At 45.3% G+C, this 20,820-nt stretch overlaps 1 long non-coding RNA gene across 1 annotated transcript in view; it reads left to right on the top strand.

Annotated features, from left to right (window-relative positions):
* The first annotated feature begins 1,702 nt into the window (after positions 1-1,702).
* Positions 1,703-20,820, top strand: part of LOC311620979 — a 123,672-nt gene continuing 104,554 nt past the window's right edge. Inside the window, exons 1-2 of the long non-coding RNA XR_014794776.1 lie at positions 1,703-1,816; positions 4,911-5,051. This is a non-coding gene — a long non-coding RNA (uncharacterized lncRNA). The remainder of the gene's footprint in view (positions 1,817-4,910; positions 5,052-20,820) is intronic.

Genomic DNA, 20,820 nt, shown 5'->3' with positions numbered 1-20,820 from the left:
CGTGGAGGAAGGGGCCCGTTGGAGTTGCCCTGGTAGGCTCTGGGCCTGAGGGAAAGAGGTGCAGGGCTCGTCATCCTTAGACATGCAGTCTCATCCAAGTTTGGTTATGAGCTGTGATTAACGACCTCTTAGTTTAGGGTAATTTTACAGGAGTGCTAGGAGGGAGCTGCCTAGATTTCTCTTAGCACCAGGCCTTTCTGGGCAGAGCAGCTGCCTAACTCTTTTGAGTCCTTGAAAGACCCTGTATCACAGGAAAGTTCCCACCCTTCTAAGGCCTTGGCTTTCCTCCTAAATTCTTTACTGCTAGACTGCAGTGTGCATCGATGATAAACAGATCACACAATCATCCTTAACATCAGAAGCCCAGATAGCACCAAAGGTTAACTTTTCTTTTGAACCATGTTCCATCCTCATTTAGCCAGGAAAGGGTCCCAATGGCTGGTGTTATCTCCTCTCTAGAGCCTGGATGGCCGGAGGGTCTCTCTGGGAGGATGACAACAGCAGAGACTGTTGCTGCGATTTTGGAAGTCACCACGAAGAAGTCGGTGTTTGCCAACAAGAACCGGCTGTTCATTATCAGACTGACTGAAAGCCAGCTTCCACTTTGTGACTGCCAGTGGGAGGGACGGGCAGAGACGGATAAAGGGAGGGTCAGGGGAAGCAAGGATGCTTTCTCAACCTCCTCATAAAGGTTTTCTTCCATGTTTGGCAAGGAATGAGGGGCATGGTGGCCGAGACAGTGCTGGGCACATGGTTTGCCATTGTGTTACTGATGCATAACTTGGGAATAATTCAAACTGTCAGCTCCATAAATGTGGCTGCAAAGTGCCAACAACAGGTTTAATTTGGGAGATTCTGTTCTTGCCACAGCCATTGTAGTCTGATGAGGACCTCGAGGCCTGATACTAACCCCCAGTTGTCTGCATAAAACCAGCTGGTTTCAAAGACCCCTATTGCTTTCGCTTTTTCAGTAGATTTGATGCTCAGCTGGGAGAAATGACACACTGGGCTCCATGGCATCGCTGCCCTTGTTCCAACAACATACATCTCAGTTCCCTGGAGGCGCCTTCCACATGTGTCAGGCCGATGGTGTAAGGAAGCAAAGATAGAGTGTTAGAACTTGGGGGGATGTTAATCTAGTCCCTTTCCTTTACAAAGGAAGAGAGGAAGTACTTGAAAGGCTAACCAACTTAGCTAATGCCACACTGGTTTTGGTAACATTTCCAACACTCCACAGCTCAATTTTACACCATCAGCAGAAGATCCCCCTCTCAATTGTGTGAATATGTGGCTAGGTTTAGAAATAAAAGGGAGAAAGTGCTCAAAAATGATATTATCTGTTTTGAATAAGCCTAACACAGAGCCTAGAATTATCATTACATTTTAATAACACGCATTGTTTGTTATTATTATAAAGACATTTTCCCATTGTTAGATATTTGAGGAATACAGAAAAAGTATAAAGGAGAAATGAAATGTCCCCTGGAATTTCATCATTAAGAGATAAACACTGTTAACCTTTAATGTCTTTCTTCCTAGTCTGATCCCCTAATGCTTATGGGGCACAATATCATCCTCATCTGACAGAGGGTCAGGTGAGAGCTAAAAGGCTAAGGACACAGAGAGCACATTGTGGCACAAAGACTAGAAATGGTTTCCTGGATTCTCATTTGTTTTGTTTCTGATCGACTAGGCTGCATAGAAGATCTTTCAGACTCTCCTCTGACCTGGGCAGGGAGTAACAAGGAAGAGGCCCAGGTTTTCTCCTGTATCTGTTGGACCTGCCAGTGATGGAGTTTTGCAAAGGGCTGCAAAGGTGAGGCTACCCCTCTCAGATCCCAGGTACCTCCCCTACATTATGCAACACTAGGCTCTGGGCTAGCAGGATGGACAAATCAGACAGAGGCAAGTTGTGCAGAGCTCACATGGAAATGTGTGTGTGTATGTGTAAGAGAGAGAGACAGAGAGAGAGAGAGAGAGAGAGAGAGAGAGAGAGAGAGAGAGAGAGACACCATGTTCTTCTGGTATATGCACCTCCTTTCCTCCTGACCTACCTTTTCCTGTGCACCTGGAAGAATGCAGCAGGTACAAGATCTGCTGGGAACGGAGCCAGGTGGAGCATTTGTGTGTATACTCTGGCCTCTTCCCTTCCGTCCCTGGCTATGATAAAGTGGAGCCACAATGGGAAGTGTTAGCTGAAAGGTTTTTGCGATGATGATCTAGGTCAATCCTTTTGTTTCTCAGGTAAGGAAACCACAACCCACAGCCTCCTCACTAAGTGACTTACCTAGAGAGAGGGCAACATAGACAAGCCTAGAACTTGATGCCTTTTGATGTTCTTACAATTCTTGAATCAGGGCAAGCAAATAAGTTATGACTGTGCTATTAGCAAAGGAGGTCAGCGAGCTGTGTCTGAATAATAAAAACTGGTGGGTATTGAGGGCGTCCAGTGTGTCAGGCACTGTTGCCAATGTCTTACATTAAATAATCCATTTCGCACAATTGAGGCAAGCCCACTATCATCCTCATCTTGCAAACGAAGTACACATGGTGCTCAGAGGGTTAAGGCAGCCACACAGGTCACTCCGGAGGGGTCAGATGTGGAAGTCAGGGGCCTATGTTAAACCATGAGCTTACCTTTCAAAAGATAAGCTCACAGCAGCAGAGAAAAGGCTTAGAACACTGTTTCTGAACCATGTGGACACCAGTTCAGAGGGACTTGTTTACTCTTTATCCTCCCCCACCAGCAGGCCTGTTGGGAGGCTAGAGGCAAGTAGCCATGTGGGCATAGAGTTACCAGTGTTTACAGTGATATTGAGATCAAAGTAGCACAAGGTCATTCACATTCCTCCACAATAATTAAAAAAGACGATTAAAAAAAAATGGATGGAGACTGGACCTAGAATGCTATAAAAAGGGAGATTCAAGTGGCCAATACACAGATGAATAGGTGCTCATACTTATTAGTGATCAGAAATACAAATTAAAACTATTATGTCATTTCCCTAAACATCCACCAGAATGGCTACAATGTAAAGAACAAGTTCTGGCAAGGATTTCGAGCACCTGAAAAAACCACACACATTTCTGGTGGGAATGTAAATTGGTTCATCCACTTTGAAAATCTGTTTGGCAGTGTCTACTAACATCATACTGAATATACGCACATCTTATTAACCAGACATTCCATGCCTAGGTAATTAACCAACAGAAATGCATACATATATTCACAAAAGTCAGCCAGACAGAGAGATGGGTTGTTTGCCAATAAGCAGAGTCCCAGTGGTACCCAGAAATAGTCAGAAAGGCCAGACAAGGATATGTGTTATCAGAGTCCAGTGAGAGGGTACAGGCCCCCTGTGAAGAGTTGGGTAAAGCAACTTACTCAGGTACTACTAGTCCTGGATTAACATAGCTGTGAACAGGTCCTCGACACATCAAATTGTACCTGAGCCCTGCACTCCTGGGAAACAGCAAGGATTAAGGGATGTGCTCAGCCTATGTGTTCTGGAAAACATCCACCTGCAGAGAACCACTGGTCTCCATATGCCTTAGATATGACCCAAAGATGCCCTCCTTGCTTACTTGTGACAAGGCCAGACACAGACCTTCCAAATTCCCATTCCTTGCCCCATAATCGATTAGCTGAACTGTATTTTCCACACTGATCAATTGGAACAAAATGCATGTTCCCCAAATTTGCTTAAGCTTCTCTCCTTCCTCCAGGGCCCTGATCTTTGACCCACCCTCAGCCTGAGCCAGCAGGCAGCCCCTCCTGAGAGCAGGCTAGCAGGCTGGCCTCCAGGTAAAACAGTCTCTGATTTACTGTACAGTCATGTACACACCCCCACATCTGGTTCTTTCTGGCCTTGCCTACTCCTCTCTATTAAAGAAAGTCCCATTCCGCCTAACTCTGAGCTATTGCAGATGTTAGGGTCAGAGTCCAGATTTGCTTTTGTTGGACAGGCCTTGAATATCGGGGCATCTGAGAAGGCTGAGGCGGGTTCATCAACGAGAAAGGCCGGGGACAGATTTTTCTTTGCTTCTATTTGCTGGGAAAAGCTGAGTCCCTGGTCTCCCACGTGGTCAGTGCTCTCCTGTGACTCTTCTGTTTCCTAAAGACCCATGGGCGTGGAGGGGAAATTGGCACAAGGCCTTTGAATGGCCTCGATGGTTATAAAGCGCTAGCACTGTAGAGCCCAAATTTCCACAGAGCTGCTGCTGTGGGTACAAGAGCCCTTTCTGCCAAACAGTTGGGGACCTGGGTAAGCAAGGTTAGCCAGCCCCCTCCCCTGCAGGATTTTCCATGGGCATTTTGTGAAACTCAAGAATACCACAGGATATATGCACAGCTTCCCTAAATTATTTGACCACAAAAGGCTTTTGTTTGCCCAACACTTAAGAATATCGAGTCGAACAGCTTGAGAAATGCTGTTTTAAAGCCTTTCAGATCTTTTCCTGCAGTTGCCCAGAGCTCTGCGTGGAAAATAAGCTTTGCTTGGAGCTACTGGCTCGTAGAGGGCTGGCCACAGATGCAGCTGGCGTCACGTGCGTCTGAGTGTTAGGTAGGAGGTGTCCTAAGTAGCGTTTGTCCTGGAGGAAACACGGTGAGTGGGTAGATTTCCCAACAGGATGCTGCTGTGCTTAAGACACGTTTGATTTACAGCAGCTTTTGCTGCGACCTTGGCTTTCCAGTTTGCAAGTCATGTCACCAGGGTATCTGACTAATGCGTGATTGTAAATTTTTCATGGCAAGGCGTGTATTTGTGCTATTGGCCTCCTGGGCAAGGGGAAAAAGCATGGCATGTCAAAAGCAACATAAATTGTTAGGAAATCTTTATTCCCCCCAGACCTCCCTGCGAAGTTCCCATTATCTGTGTCCCACTCAACCGTTGTTCATTCATTCACAGACATTTATTGAGCAGTTTCCACTTCTAAGGACTGTGGTGGCGCAGAGGCGTGGAAACTGAGGAGCAGACGTAAGCGTGCTGGCAGCAGGTGTGAAGGTGCAGAGAAGTAAAAAGGGCTTTGAGTGTGGATTCCTCATTCGAGTGAGTAGTCAGGCCTCTTGAGAGCTTGCAATGAACATGCTTATCTTGTAAATCTAAGTCTTTTCACTCTTGTAAGATCCACCCCGAGGGATCAAAGGCCAGGTGTTTTGTTGGGTTCAGATCCCAGGTATGTCACCTTAAGTGAGTCTCTGAAAGCTTTAGGATTTTCCCTTTTTATGTAAAAGGAGGTGGTTGAACAGATAATTCATAAAGTTTCTTCAACTCACAAAAATATAGAGATATGGATACATACATATTCAAGATAGAATATAATATACATATGATGCATACACACACACACACACACACATATGTGCATATTTAAACATTGAGATAATAGAGGGCTGGAGTGTGTAGGTTAGACTTGGTGCTGTTGAAAGACAGGCCTTCATGTGGACTTTTAAAGAGGAACAAGTGTTGGATTTGAAGAGGAGGAAATGATAGAGTGGCTCCATTCAGGTTGAAGTACAGGCTCAAAAGCACTGGGGCAGGAAGGAGTGGAGGACAAGTCAGGGTGTCTGCTAGGTGAGGGTGCAGGGTTACAGCTGAGGACCAGCTGCTGAGGCTGGAGGCTGGATCCTAGGGGACCTTGATGTCTTGGCAGCAGAGCCAACTCCCCCTGCTCAGCGGGCTCCCTTCCTCAGGCTGTTTGCTTCACTGTCTGCCTGCTTGCTCTTCCTCATCTCCTGGCTTGAACGTCCTCTGAAGCCTCCAGGTGCCCTCCCTCACAAGAGAGTCCCTCAGAGCCCTCCCTATCCCTGCCTACCACACACCCGGTATCTGTTTATCCCCTCCAGTGTGCTTCTCGATATTTATAATAACCTCGTCACCACCTTCTTTGTCATCTGTGTCCTTGGGAATGGAAGCAGCAGGAGGCAGGGACGGTGCTTGCCTAGTTTATTTTAGGGTTCCCAGTGCCCAGCACCGGGCTGGCATGTGCTCAACAAACCCTGAATGAGTGAATAAATGAATGTGCTGAAATTCACACAGTTGTAAAACACAGGGACATCTGGACTCTCTATTTCTCCACTGTACAGAACTTATATGTGCTCAGTGGAATAGTAGTCAGCTATAAATAAGAAGGTGATTCTGCTGTCTACAACAACAGGAATGGACTTTGAGGACATTATGTTAAGTGAAAAGAATCAGACAGAAAAAGACAAATACTTATAATTTCATATACACGTGAAATCTAAAAAAAAAAAACTGGACTCATAGGAACAGAAAACAGATTGGTGGTTGTCAGAGGCAGAAGGTGGGGGTATTACCTCACATAGTTACAAGGAAAGAAATTGTAACTATGTGAGGTAATGGATGCTAATTAAACTTATTGTGGCGATCATTTATATATATACCTATCAGTGCACTGGTGGGGATGTAGCCTGTAGGGATAGATACTGCTCATCTAGGTCAGCCAAGCGGCTGTGGATAGGCCCTCTGAGCAGCTGCTCCTTGGTCCGGCATCTTCTGTGGAGCTGGAGCATTTGTCTCTCCGGGGGATCCAGTCAAGGCTGGGCCTAGGGAAAAGAGCACTGAGATGCGGTGGAGTAGGCCTCAGTCCCTCTGCAACCATGAACCTGCCTCCCAACCTCCGGGGTCAACTCTGTGAGCCCAGCTACAGCTCTGTGTGGCCTGCAGGCATCTGGAGGAGGTGGCAGGGAGCAAGGAGGAAGAGCCTGGGGTTAGAAGGCTATGATTGCAGATTGCAGCCTGGGTTTCTTCCTGTGGGCCCAGGGTTTGCAGCAGGAGTAGCTGCTCAAACCAGTCAGCCAAGCGATGCTCCTATTGTGGTAGCGCACTAACCATCAGGAGGCAGCTTCTGCATTGAGTGTCTGCACCCCTGGTAGTCAGTGTATGTCATAGTGACTGGTTGACCAATCGTTCTAGTTGTTGTACCGTTTGGTAGCTGGGCTTTTAATATATATATATATATATATATATATATATATATATATAGAGAGAGAGAGAGAGAGAGAGAGAGAGAGAGAGAGAGAGAGAGAGAGAGAGTCATTATGCTGTATCCTGTAAAAATATACAATGTTATATATTAATTGCATATCAATAAAACTGGGCAAAAAGGGGTTCAGAATGATTTAAGATAGTGTCTGTAGAGCCTTTTGGTCTGACAAGAGGGCTTCTAGGAATTTTAAGGGTGTGGCCTTAAAGCAGACTCCCCTGTAGCCCAAGGTAGGCAGAGACCGCACTCGGAATAATTATGGGGCAGGGAGTCAACTGCCATCAGATTCATAGGAATGACATCAAGTTTTCAGGACTGTTGTATTGGTCGCTGGCAGTGAACTGGGACATGAACCAAGTTTTCTTCTATAAAAAATAACTGATATATATACTAAGCGCTTGCCTATGCCAGGGCCGGTGCTAAGCATTTGACACAGATTGCTGCATTTCATCCTCACACCACTGCATCGCCGTGAGGCAGGTACCACTGCTGTTTCTGTTTTATGCCTCAGGAATCAGGCTCAGGGGGTTGTCTGCCCAATGGCACCAGCTGGGAAGTGGCAGCTCCAGCTTGAAGCCAGTGGTCCACACAGTGCTACTTGTTTGGCTCTCACTGGAATTCCACTCCACTAACAGGTGCTGGAGAAAAGTTAAGACTCACCTCCTCCATCAGCCAAGAGTGATAAGCTCCCCTGGGTCTCCCGTGTGCGTGTGCTGTTGTCCTCACCTCCTGGGTGCCCTCCAACTCCTGATGCAAATTTCAGACAGCTTTTTTTTTTTTTCCACCTTCCTGGCTTCTGTGAGCATCTAAAAAAAGGCACGCTTGGCTGGTTTACAGCACCCTGTTCAGACCTGTTAACTGTCTTCGTGCCCTAACCAGCCCCTGCCAATAATAGTTGTGTGTGATTCAAATGGTGTGAAAGACCTCGTGTGTTTGAGAGGATAATTTGTCCCTGTGAAATTGAACTCTCTCTCACCCTCAGGGTTTCGGCGTCAAACTGCCTTTCTGTTGTTGTTGGTTGTTTTTTATTTTTCCCCCTTTCTTCTATATACTGAGGTGGTATTATTTGCTTGTTTTTTTTTTTTTGTTTGTTTGTTTTCTCTTCCCTGGGGAATAGAAACTTGAATTGCTTTGTATAGCAAAGCAAATTATTGAATTACAAAACCATCCCCAAACTATTACTCCTTCAGAACGAAGACAAATGTACAGCTTGTGGTATAATACATCAATTTGAGTAGTAAATACAGAAAACAGAAATGATCTTTATATAGAGGGAAGGAATAGAGATATCACATGACCATAAAGAACAATAAAGATGAGGAAGCCAGGCGGAGGATATATCTGATAAAATTAAACCTGGGCCAGGCCAGTCCAACTCAGGGACCGGATGGGTGAATTTCTACATGATAGGAATGGAGAGCTTTGGGGTTTGTGCTTCTGCTCAGCACCATCAGTCACTCAGTCATTTCAGTGCATGGAATTCAACTCCTGGAAACTCAGTCCTTTAGACAAAGTTTTTCCAATTTATTCAGCACTTATGACGGAAGAAATTTATATATATTTTGAATTTAATCTTCACAACAGGCTAAGGAAGTGGGTACTATTATCGTCACAACTATTTTGTTGATGCGAAAAAAAATGCACAGAGAAGTAAAGTGACTTGTCCAAAGTCACACAGCAGAAAATGCCTTAACCATAATACTTCTATGAGTGTCAACTGGCGCTCTCTCTGGCTCCTCACAGACATGTGCTTAGCAGAGACATAGAAGGGCATGTTCACATGCATGGGCAGGGCACAGTCCTTGAATCCCACAGGAGAGTGATCATGAGGACCACCAAGTACTAACTTCTCCAAATTTACCATATTGTCTAATATTGACTGGGTGTAGAGGATGCCAGGTTCAGACAGAAACTAATTTTTAAAAAAATATATTTTATTGATTTTATACCGAGAGGAATTGAGAGGGACAGAGAGTTAGAAAGGTCAATGAGAGAGAAACATCAACCAGCTGCCTCTTGCACACCCCCACTGGGGATGTGCCCGCAACCAAGGTACATGCCCTTGACCGGAATCGAACCCGGGACCTTTCAGTCTGCAGGCCGACGCTCTACCACTGAGCCAAACCGGTCCCGGCAGAAACTAATTTTTGAAGACACTCTGGAAGACCTGCATCTGATCTACTAAACTATGGCTGCAGATCACCCCACTCTGACCACTGCATGTCAGGGACTGAAGGCATCTGATTATTTAAAGCATTCTTTTTCCTGCTTGGTGTCTATAAAAGGAAGAGGACAGTATTGTTGGGACTTTGGCAGGAATCATTTTACTGGGGCCCGGGCCCAGAGAAAGATAAGGACTGAGATTCCCTGTGGGCTGCAAAAGCACATCATTGCCCTCAGAGGAACTAACCCAGGCGGGAAGTCCTGGAGATGGAGGCAGACTTTGTCTGAAGATGAATGGGGCTTCTCCCTGTGCTCCTTCGTGAGTCCCTCACCAGCTACTGTAATTGAAACCTTCCTGCCTTGTCCTTTAAGACTTCAATGTCTGACCCCTGGCATTGGCTTTTGCTGCTCTGTCCTTGCACATCTGCTTCATCCCTCCAGTCTTGCTGGAGACCCTGGACACCCATTCTGTCTTTTCCCACCCTGTAGAAGCTCTTACACTGGGTTGACACCAGATTGTTTAGGCCAATTTGTGAAATGGATGTGATTACCTACCTCAGACCCCACCCACCTCCTTCCTTCCCTCGACGGTGCTTTATGGAGCTCCTCTGGCCGCCCATTCCAGATGTTAACTTCCACCTTCCTGACCCTTTTCTCTCTCATATGAACGGAACCATCCTGTACCACATCCCTTTGGGGAGATATGTCGATGCTTTCCAAGTGGACAGTTTCTAAAAAAAACACCAAACAAACAAACAAAAAAACCAATAAGTATCTGTACTGATAGAATGACCCTTGGATGGTTTTACAGTGGCCTCTGGATACACTGTAGGTTTGTGATCAGCACCTCTCCTGGTTTATTAGTTGGACTTCTGGACCTTGTATAAGGAATCTATGTCAGAATTCCTTATGCTTCACTCATGCACACATTACTCATACATCTACCAAACATTTACTCCACTTTGTTAGTTGCTGAGTTTGATTGCATATTTGTTTATCAGACTCAACAGATTATGAACTCCTTAAAGGGTGGGATTATGTCTTCAAATCTCTGTAGGGTAGAGATAGTACAGTAACTTGCTTGTCCTTAGTAGGTGATCAATAAAATATCTAACTGTCAAATTTTCATAAACTACTGAAATGTCAACTAGAAGTGAAAGGGCAATGTGTCCATGCTAACTCTGTGCAGCAAGTGGCCACATGCTCCTGAGGGAAAGGCAGGGTCTTGAATTGTGGAGTCCTGCATTGACTGTGAAGTAAGCTAGGCATGAGCATGTCTCTGAAAGAAGTAGAGAAGACAGGAAAAGAAAGGCCATTACAGGCAGGAGGAATTGTGCTAATAAACATATCTAGGAAGGAACCCGTGCATCACTCACCACCATTCTCAGTTGCACCCATTTTTTTTTTAAAAGGTTTTTAATTGATTTTTAGAGAGAGGGGAAGGGAGAGGGAGAGAAACATCAACGAGAGAGTAAAACATTGATCAGCCAACTCCCATATGCCCCCCACTGGGGATTGAGCCCCAAACAAAGGTATGTGCTCTGATGGGGAGTTGAACCCTCAATCTTTCAGTGCATGGACAACACTGAGCCACACTGGCCAGGACAGTTGCATTCATTATTGACTCTCAGCCAGCTGCCTGGCTCCCTCCCTGAGACCACCACATCTCTGAGTCTGGGATCAGTTCTGAGGGGCTAGGATAATGCTTGGGATGGAATACAGTTGAGGTGTGGAGTGAGAGAAACTGGCATGCACAGAGCATAGGGAAAAAAATAAAACCTTGTCATTTTAATGACTTTTTGTTCCAACTGCATTAAATAGTTGCCAAGACAAAATGGTAGGATCAAAATCGCACCTCCATGGTAACCGAGCCTCCCCTGGCAGAAGGCAGCGTGCCTTACATGTGGAAGACACTCATGTTTGCCAGACGAATTACTCCTCCTTTATTATGAAGTTTTGATCCCTATGTTCTTAAAAAGCTTTGATTTGTAATTAATAAAGCTCCTGTTAAAATAGAATATGGACATTGCAGGAAGCTGTAGAATCTGACTAGTCCAACCATCCCATTTTGTAGATGGGGTCCAGAGGGTGTGCCCACGAGTCGTTGAGAGCAGGTGGCTGTGTGCTACTCCCAATCCCCATCACATTTCTGGCCTGGACAGCCAGGGGTGATGGGGTTGATGGCTGATTTGGTGCTGTTTGTTTGGAGACAGATGCCAGCTCAGAGGGATGAAGGAGCCAACAGAATCCTTCTCTCCTACTGTGTTTTTCACTATTGCATTCACCCATACAAATGGCCTCTTGGAATGGTACATTTTTGCATATGGTGACTTGTATGTCAACAGCAAGTTGTTTCCCTCATGCCCGTGCCAGAGAAATTGACTATCTCAGCAGTAATGTTTCGGAACCCACCTCTGGTGCCAAGAAATCCTCAAATGGGCTCACCATTCAGCTGTCCAAATGCAGTGTGATTAATCTGGCCTGCTGGGGAGAAGAAAGAGGGTTAGGACTATGGGAAGGGACAACAGGGAAATTGCTATGTTACCATGCCAATGACTGCCCAATAAGCTTCAAATATGAAATAAGTCCTGCACTGGCCCCTACCGACAGAGGCATAGTTATGCTCAGTCAGTGTTGGAATTTGGAGACATCCTGCTCTAAAGCCCCTTTCTAGGGAAATTGTGGCTTACTTTGCAAGCAGAAGGGCTAGACGGGGCCTTCCTAAAACTTTTCCCTGTGGCCCAGAATGTAAAAAGTCTCACTGGTACCAAACATAACATTAGATATGTAGTTATGAGAAGGGCTCATTTGCCACAGGCAGAAATCAGTCTAGTTTCATTGCTCTTGTCAGTCCTTGGGGTCTAAAGTGAGCCACTGCTTAAGAACTGAGAAATGAGAGAAATAGGATTTCTTCTGAGCGATAAACTTTAATATAGATACATAATAGATCAGAGCAGAAGACCTTAAAGAGACGGTAAGAATAGGTCACCACCTTACAGCTATTCACATATGCAAAGAAAGACCTTGGCAGTCAGGAGAATCCCTACACAAATGTAGGTCTCCTCAGGGGAAGGACTCTTAGTGAAGGTATTTAAATGTTTCTGGTGCTGGAGAAATGGGCACCACCAACATGGGATAGATGTGAAAGTTTGGGTTAACCAACTCCAAGTGTTTTGGTCCCATTTTTAAGGCTAACTGTGCTTTATCATAAGGCTCTCAAACAGTCCATCAAACAAATTCTTTTCGCTCTGATGAGATGTTCTTCAAATATTCTTTTCATGTGGCGGTTACATTTTTTCACTGTAAAATGAGAAACCACTCTTTGGTGTTGACATCAGGCCTACAAGCTAGGTTAATGTGCGTTTTCCCCTGGGAGAGGAACATGCTCTGCATGAACTAACAGTACCACATTTCTGGGCAGCAGGGCAGCAGAGCAGAAGGGCAGAAGGGCAAAGGCAAGGTCTTGGGTGGTGGTATATGAAACAAGGTCAGGATAGCCAAGTCAAGGGGCACTGCATGGAGGAGATCCACCTTGGCTTCCACAGGATGGAGCATATTCCAACCCATTCCATTGGAGGCAAAGAGTGCAACATCTTTTACCTTTTAAAGCCTTGCCTTATAGCAATATACCCAAAGATATTCTTTGAAGGGGCAGCTGTGGTGAAATGCATGTAAAAAGTGCTGAGGAACTTCTAAGTTGAACCCAACTAGAGATAGCTCAGTGCAGTCTGGGGATGGATGAAGGCGAGCTCTGGAGGCAAGGGCTCAGCACCACCTCTGAGAGGACGCTCATCCTGGGCCCACGTGTTAGTTAGTAGAGGCAAATCCACATCATTTCATTTCCCCTAGAAGGCAAGAGTGATTTAAAAGTGAAACCTGCCAAGCTGCTAAATTGCATGGTTCTATGGTTCTATTCAATGGCAAGTGATAAAAGCCAAAGGAAAATAATACACATCCCTCTCTACCCGAGACCAGAATAGAATGATCCTTTATGTTATAAAAATTACAGGGTTAGCTCTTTCTACAACCTGCTCCTTGTTTGGCAGGCATGTCAGCTGCTCAGGGCTAGCACTGTAGTTGTGTGGGGTCATCAGAAACCAAGTACTTTGGTTTAGCTGTGGACTCAATACGGCCCGGCATGCCCCCTCCCAGCTTCCTTCTTTGTCCATGTTCCAGGTAGAAAGAAAGAAGAAGGGTGAGATGAGATGGTGTGTCTCAGCTGAATGAGCCCTTTTAAGGAACTTCCAGAAAGTGCCACTGGACACATGTCTCGTTGGTTGGAATGGTGTTGCACAATTACCTGTATCCACAGGGAATTCTGGGAATTTGTTTTAATATGAGCACAAAGTAGCAGGGTGTCTGATGGGAATGAAAAAAAGGAGAATGAAGAAGTGCTGGTGAGTGGAGATTTATACTACTGTGCTCCCTGGCTACAAACCTGGAAGTTCATCTGGGCTCCTCTATTTCCTCACCTTTTCCATTCAAGCAACCAACAATTCACTCTGACACACCAGCAAGTCACTCACATATCTCTGCTCCTGTCTATTCCTACTGGGCTTGCCTCAGTTTAGGTCCCATTGTGTTTCACACAAACTATTATGTAAGAATATCTGCTGGTTCCACTGTACTTGGGCTCATCCTCAAGTCAGCACTCCTCTGCTCTCAGCCCTTCAATGGCTCCCCATTGTCCTCAGAGTAAAGAATAAAGTTCTCATGCCCAGTTTTCCTCGTGCTCTGTACTTTGTCTATGTCTTCAGCTTTGTGTTCCTCTTGTTCTGTCCTATAGTGAACAGAACTATGTGCTGATGATCAGTGTTGACTTCTTACTTTCAGACCCCACATCTGATCCATCCATATATTCTATTGGCTCCACCATCAAAACGTATGCAGAATGTGATCTTCTTCAATAATACTTGTTGAGTGAACGAACTCTGGAAACATGATAAGTGCTCCACAAATATGAATTCACTTAAAGGTAGCATGATACATGGTGGGGATATTAATCACGGCTAGCACTTTTATGTTTATTTAGTGCCAGGAGTGGCATATATATTATGTCTAATCCTCATAATAATACTTCAAAGTAGATTTTTAAACTTATGATAATAATAACTCATAATCGTTAACACTTCTTTAATGCTTACTATGGAGCAGACACTAAACTAAGTGCTTGACACGTGCTACCTTGTTTAATGCTCACTATCACCCGATGAGGCAAGACTTGGTTCTTACTCCTGCTTCTTTAGATGAGGAAACAGAAGCTAAGCGAGGTTTAATGACTTGTCTAAAATCACAGATGGGTTGGAAAATGCTTCTGATTTGCTGCAAGTATAATATATCTTATGGATGGGGGCTGGAAATTATTGGCTGACAAATTTCCTAGGCTTCTGCTATGAAGCAGGCATTTGGGGATCTCCAGTGATTCTTCAGGTTGTGGTGGATCATTTCATGTCCTCTTCCCCTGGGGATTTATATTTTCTCTGTAAAAACAAATAAAGTCTTAGTGAATACCAGAAGTTTAAAACTTGGGAAGGAGACAAGGAAATTAGTTATAATCATCTTAAATAAGAATGTCTAGATGTTTCTTCTCAGGCTTTTTTCTAGTCCCCAAAGGAGTCAGACAGTACAGGGCAATAATCATGACAGTGGACACTGGAGTCAGACCATCTGATTTCAAATTCTGGTTCTATTTCCTGACCTTGGCAATGCCACTTATCTTCTCTGTGCTTCAGTTTCCTAAATGTGCAGGAGATAATACTGCTTCTCTCCGAGGTTGTTTTAAGGCAAATTTGTTGTTGTTGTTGTTAATCCTCACCGGAGGATATTTTCCCATTGATTCTTAAAGAGAGTGGTAGGGAAGGGGAGGGACACAGAGAAACATTGATGTGAGACACATTGATTGGTTGCCTTCTACAGGAGCTCTGACTGGGGCCAGGGATCAAGCCTTGCCTGGAATTGAACCCAGAACCCTTCAGTCTGACACTCTATCCACTGAGCTAAATTGGCTAGGGCAAAGGACAAAATTTTAAGTGCTTATGACAGCATCTGGTATAGTGGCAACAGTGGCAGCCATGGTGGCTACTATTGTCTTGCACTAGTAATATTATAGTATTCACCAGGAGATATTTCTAATAATTTTTAAAATGTTTTTAAATTGATTTCAGAGAGAGGAAGGGAGAGTGAGAAATATCATTAATGATGATAACGGTGTCCTGCATGCCCGCTATTGGGGATGGAGCCTGCAACTCAGGCATGTGCTCTGACTGGAAATCAAACTATGATCTCCTTGGGTCATGAGGTGACACTCAACCACCGTACAACACCGGCGTGGCATATTTCTATCCTGGCCTTTTTTGACCTCTATCAGAAGCTATATGGTTAATTTTGAGATTAAAGAAGATTTTTGTCACTGTGACCATTTCCCTGCATCAGAGGGAAAACTGGGCACGCACAGTGTGAGTTGTTAATTTCAGGAGGATCAGGCTCTGTTTCAGGTAGTCAATATTTACTTGTTGCTGGTCCCTCAAAATCCAGTCCTTTTTCTTCTTTTGGTAGCGGTAGGCAGAACTTCCTTTGGGAATGTGAAAAAATGCAAATTCTTAGGCCTCCCCGTGGACCTACTATGTCAGCAATTCTGGGGGTGGGGCCTGGCAAGCTAACAAGGTTTTCCAGGTGATTCTGATGCACTCTAAACTAGTCTTAGGCCCACCACGCTGAGGCCTTGCTATTTCAAGTGTGGCTGGTCAGAGCCCAGGAACTTCTTAAAATGCAGAATGCCAGGCCCTTTCCCAGAGTGACAGACTCCGAGTCTGCATTTTAACCATATCTCCAGGGATATTCACATTTGAAAACACTGATCTGGGCCACTGGTTCTCAAACTTGACTGAAAATTGAACTTTAAGAACTACTGAATGGGACTCACTCCCAGAGATTCTGGTGTTTTTGATCTGGGGAGCAGCTTAGATAATGGGATTTTTTTCCTCACTCTCCAGGTAACTCCAATATGTAGCAAAATTTGAGGACCACTGAGCTAGGGGCAGGGTTCTCAAAGTGTGGTCCCTGGTCCAGCAGCACCAGTCTCTCTGGGGAACTTGTTAAAAATGTAAATTCCTAGGCCCCACCTCAGACCTACTGAATCAGACACTCTGGACAGGGGCCCTGCAATCAGACACTCTGGGCAGGGTGTTTTCACAAACCCTGCAGGTGATGGTGATGTTTGCCAGAGTGTGGGAACTATGATCCAGGGCCTGGGAGCCTCTCTGTATAGCTGGCAGGTGACGAGGGCAGGGAACCACTAGGATGACTAAACGTTGTTGTTTGCCAGGCACTGAAAGATTTCCCAGGATGCAGAGCTTTTCAAGCTAAAATGGGAACAATCCTGGGCAAATCTGGATGATCGGTCACCATAGATCTTGGAAGATTCCATGTTAATGGAAGTGGCACATAGCCCATTCCATTAACCAAAACTCAGTTATTGGCTACACCTTACTGCAGGGAATGCGGACACTAATGTGGTCTGACTGTAGGACCAAGAGAAGGAGCAAAGTGTGTTGGTGATGAGCTAGCCAGTCTCTGCCGGAGCTCGAAATCACTCAGTAATGATCTCATTCTTTAAGTATGCACAGGGGTTGCAACAGTCTAGAGATACCTCTAAAGCGTGCTTGTTAGGGAAGGGTAGGTTCTTGCTCTCTGGGGATGCTCTGCTTGCTGCTGACTTTTCTCTGCCACTTCTTGGATTGTGACATCAGCATCTGGCATTAGCAGTTCAACAGGAAGGAAAAAACACACACCAAAGTTTCCCTTAGCAAGTCTGCTCCCTGTTCGCAGGAGGGCTGCAGCTGGGATGTGATAGAGTGAGCATATGGCTTTAGGGAGGCCCATTTGGTTCACTTAGCAGAGTTCTGTGGCCTGTGAATGTTCAACACATTTTAACATTAAAGTCGTCAGGCAGCTGGCCCAATTCCTGCCTCCCTGCGCTGCCTCTGAGGCTGGCTGTGCGGAAACGGAGGCGTCGGCCAGATGATCTCCAGCGAGGCTGATGGACAGGAACAGAGCAAGGGGCTTTCTGAATGCATCGCCAGCTTCAGAGCATCTCAATTCAGGCTTTATGCAAACGTTATGTCATTGCTGAGGCAGGGAGTTTGCACTCCTTTGAATAGGAGAACCGGCCCCGTTAGGTCAGGGGGCTCCTTTGAGGCAGAGAGAAATTAGGACACATGCCAGGCAGACCTGGGTCTGCAATGAGGGAGAAAAGACAAGCTCTGGAATACATTTGAGTGGAATGTGCAGGTGGTAATACATTGGGTCTCTCTGGTTGGAAAAGTTTTAGTGTCATTTTTTTTTCTTCTTAGATCGAGCCTCAAAGCATCCTGATCCTTCTGGCCTGTAGACAGGGAGCCATGGTAGGTGGTGGACAGATCATGGGACAAGGACCTAGAAGACATGGGCTCCAAATGTTGCCTCCCACCACCACTAATGGATGTAGCTCAGGTGTCACAGGGGGTTCTGATTCCCTTTGTGTTACCAGGTTTTAGGCAGTCACCAGGAGTAGAGGGGGTGTGTGGGTAGCATCAGCGTCTGGAGGCAGCTTCCTGGGCCCCTGATCGCTTCCATGAATCACTCCAACCTCTTGCTTCCATCGTCATATCTCCTACTTCCTCCTTTGACCTCCTTGCCTCCCTCATGTAAGCACCTTGTCATCTCATTGGACTCACCTGGATAATCTGGGCAAATCTTCACATCCCAAGATCCTTAACTTAATCACATCTGTAAATCCTCCTTGCTGTAAAAGAGACTGTGCACACATTCTGGGGATTAAGACATGAATACATTTTGAGCAGCTATTATTCCGTCCACCATACCATTCTTTCTTCTTTTCATTCACAAATACTCACTGGGGCCTTTTTATGTGTCAGGCCTTGTGCCTGATGCTGGGGCTTCAGTGATGAGCAGAAACAGACACCATCCCTGCCATCTGAGCTTACACGTTAGAAAGAAAGACATAAATCAGAGTCACACCTGTACACATAAAATGACATAATCATGGAAATGGCACAGAGGGCTACAAGACTGTTATACAGAGGTTTGCTTGATTTAGTCTGGGGTGGGGAGTTCAGGGACCGGTAAGTGGTTTCTAAAGGTTCTACAGAATGCCACCAGATCCTGTTGGGAATTTTGGTCTTTTCCCAAGAACAAAATGGAGCTATTGCAGTGTTTTAAGGAAGTGAGCATAATGACAAGATTTACATTCAAAAGCTCAAGGTAGCTACTGTGTGGAGAATAGGCTGGAGGCAGGCTTTTGCAGTTGTCTGGTTAGAGCTGAGGGTGGCCTGGATGAGCTGTTGGCACTGGGAATGCACGCAGCTGGGAGATGGGTACCTGAGAGACACTTAGTCTCTCTCTTCTCTCTCTCTCTCTCTCTCTCTCTCTCTCTCTCTCTCTCTCTCTCTCTCTCTCTCTCTCTCTCTCTCTCATGCATACACAGGCACTAATAGATTATCTCAAGGTAGGGTGAAGAGGATTATTATAAAATTGAACACATTTATATGAATGCACTTTGAATATTAACTAAGACCTCTGTGACAACTGACAGGATGGCTAGACAGGGACTGCTCAATCTCCAGCAAGGGAGCCAGTTCTAGCATCTATAGAGCGAGCCCAGGAATGCACTGATTCAGAGCTGGTCTGGAAGAAAGTGGTCTGGTAGTCCACATTGTTCAGAAGAGATGAAAACTTCAGGTAAGATTAGAGACTAGGAGAGAATTAAGTTATCTAACATGAGTTTCAAGAGCATACAACAATGACCAAACATATATAAATACCTAGGAATAATTTTAAATGTCAGGCATAATTTAAATAGAAGCCCAGTAGATGTGGAGGGTAGAATGGACACTCATCACACAGAGCCAATGTGATGGACATTATAAAGAACTCAAAGTGTAAAAGGTATAGCTGAGAGAAAAGGAGACTTGGGCATAATCTATACCTCTATTCAAATAAGTATTGCCACATGAAAGAAGGAATAGAACTATTTTGTGTGCCTCCAGAAAATGACCCAAGACAAATTGATGAGCATACTAAGATTTTAAGTCAAAAGAAGAGAAAATACAAAATCTTATCTAACAATAGGATAGTTTAGGGGGAAATCTTTGGAGAAAAACCACATCATTTGTCAGAGTTATTTATTCAGATAATTGGGCTCCTAGGGTAAGGCAAACACTGTTGGAGATACAGAGGTGAGGAAAACATAATTCCTGTTCTTGGTATGTAACTTTGTAAGTCAAATTAGACCTATCGTCATAATTATGGCAGAGTATTTTGCATAAAGAAAGTTTAAATAAGTTACTTCAAGGCCTTGGAGGTGTGTCAGTTGTGTTATATTGACTTGGGGCTTAGGACAGAACAATGAAATTTGGGTACCAGTCTGAGCCTTGGAAGCAGCTTGGGAATGTTCATTCCTTAGGGAGGAACATATCATCAAATTCTTGTGAATGGGGATGTGCAGGATATAGTCAGAACACTGAATTGTCTTCTGCAACCATGGAAACAATGTTGAGAGGGCCTGCATGTGGGTTGTGAGGGGCTGTAGTGAATACACCTCATTTCATTCCCCAGTCCTGCTATGCTAACATTCTGGAAGTGTTGCCTTCTGAGAGTTAAGTCATATAGCAACATCTACACTAATAAAAGAGAAACATGAAAATTAACCATCTCTCCAATATACCCACAAGCCACGCCCACCAGCCAATCAAGAGCAAGTATGCAAATTAACCCAACCAAGATGGCGGCCGGCCACAGAACTGGAGCAAGCAGGAGGCTTGGGTTGCCCCAGCAATGGAGGAAGCCAAACTTCCCGCCTGTCCTGGCCAGCTCTGGCCTCCACTCAAGGCTACAAAGTTTTAATTATTAGAAGATAAATAAATCCTAGATACCAGCTTCCAGCCGGCCCTGGCCTGTGCTCAAGGAGGTGCTGAAAATAAAAAAGAGAAAAAAAAAAAAAGAGGGGCCGGGACCTTGGGTTGCCTGGAAGGGTGTGTGTGTGTGTGTGTGTGTGTGTGTGTGTGTGTGTGTGTGAGATCAGGCCAGGATGGGATGGCAGGTGCTGTTGGGGTAAGCAGACCAGCAGGGGGGCCATTTGGGAGTGAGCAGGCCATCAGTTGGAGGTGATTAGGACAGTGGGGGGAAGTTGGGAGTGAGCAGGCCAGTGGGGAGGGAGAGTGGGGGTGAGCAGGCAAGCAGGCAGAGTGATTAGGGGCACTCAGGCAGGTAGGAAGGCAGGTGAGCAGCTGGATCCAGCAGTCCCAGATTGTAAGAGGGATGTCTGACTGCCGGTTTAGGCTTGATCCTTGTAAACTGGCAGTAGGACATCCTTCAAGGGGTCCCAGATTGGAGAGGGTGCAAGCCAGACTGAGGAACACCCCCCTACCCAGTGCATGAATTTTGTGCACCAGGCCACTAGTATAATGAATAAAAGCAAAGGTGTGTCTTCTCAAAGAGGAAGAATGTTCCCCAGGCCAGATTAAGATGTGATTGATTATGTTATTCTATTTAAATAAAGAGTTGTCCATTAGCCAGTCATGAGGGGTTAGTCACTAAGCAAATGCCTACACTGTTTCTGTCAGCACAGTTCTGTGGAGAGGGCTTTGATCC

Source organism: Pipistrellus hanaki (assembly GCF_964339955.1).
Source record: "Pipistrellus hanaki genome assembly, chromosome: 4".
In the NCBI taxonomy this organism is placed as follows: Eukaryota; Metazoa; Chordata; class Mammalia; order Chiroptera; family Vespertilionidae; genus Pipistrellus; species Pipistrellus hanaki.
This window is presented reverse-complemented; position numbering and strand designations above follow the sequence as displayed.